Source organism: Schistocerca cancellata, chromosome 4 (assembly GCF_023864275.1).
Source record: "Schistocerca cancellata isolate TAMUIC-IGC-003103 chromosome 4, iqSchCanc2.1, whole genome shotgun sequence".
Lineage (NCBI taxonomy): Eukaryota > Metazoa > Arthropoda > Insecta > Orthoptera > Acrididae > Schistocerca > Schistocerca cancellata.
Window position 1 is genome coordinate 307,010,535 of NC_064629.1, and position 1,157 is coordinate 307,011,691.

Consider the following 1,157-nt stretch of genomic DNA (forward strand, 5'->3'; position numbering starts at 1 on the left):
ATAACAATAGTGTTCAAGCTCACACTGAAAACGTATTCTGAGGGATATACTGTATAGCGGCTGTCTGCGTACGCCTCTTTTTCTACACTGTACTTTTTCCTTCCCTTCCAAATGCTTATCAACCAGCTATAGTGTTGTAATTGGTTTTGTCGAAAGTGAGGGTGGAGGTTGACGTCTTGACGCCTTTGTTCGGCTGTTTTGGACAGCTCCCGCGCCAGGGGGAACGCAGCGATCGATAGCTTATTTATAAGCGCTTCTCGCAACGCAGCCGAGCCGGGGGCAGGCGGCTGACCTCGCAGCGATTTCTTTGTGCGCCACCTCTACGGATTTTTTGTAAGGTAGCCACATCACATGGCTAGTGTCAGTGAGGTGTCATGCGTACGAAGGCTGTCGTGGCGTTTCGAAGCCCGTACAGCCACAACGTTCAGACATCTTCGGCAATTTAATTAAAAAGCTGTTTCCAGAACTTCATGCTTTCCGCTCGGTTTTCTCTTTCAAAGTAGCAGCGTTTACGGCTACGCACGATCCCATTAGAATGCTTTGTATCGTTTGCAGATGATTATGCCGATATGGTATAAAACAGCCTTAGTCAGCATCAATTAGGACCTCGTTTTCACTCTATCAGCTATCTTAAGAACGTTCAGACACTCTTTGAACATTCATACAAAGAATGCAGATAATAACAATCATGCAGCCAATGTACGTAGCGATTTCGATAGTAAAATGGTGGCACACAGTTATTTTGATAAAGAATGGCGTTTTTAATGTGGATAGAATTACTGAAACGCAGTAAGGTACTATGCACTTTTGAAACTTCATTCGTCTGTTCTAGCTCCTCTAAAGAACAATGTTTTTATATTCCCCACAGCTCACATACTACACCAAATTATTGACTCCGGAATCTTGCTCTCCTACAATTCGGGATAATTTCATGCATCAATACACAGCTGTTGTGGTTGAGAGTTCCAGACGTTGTTCGCACTTTCCCAGTAAAACTTGGAAGCACATTTTTGTTCCCTACGCTTCTCTCGGATATGCAGCCGGATGACGATGCTAAAAGCGAAAAGTATTTTCCACCATTAAAAGAATTTTATGGCTTCATCAGATGATGTGGAAACGTAATGAAGACTCTGAAACAGAATTTTCAAACGAGAGAT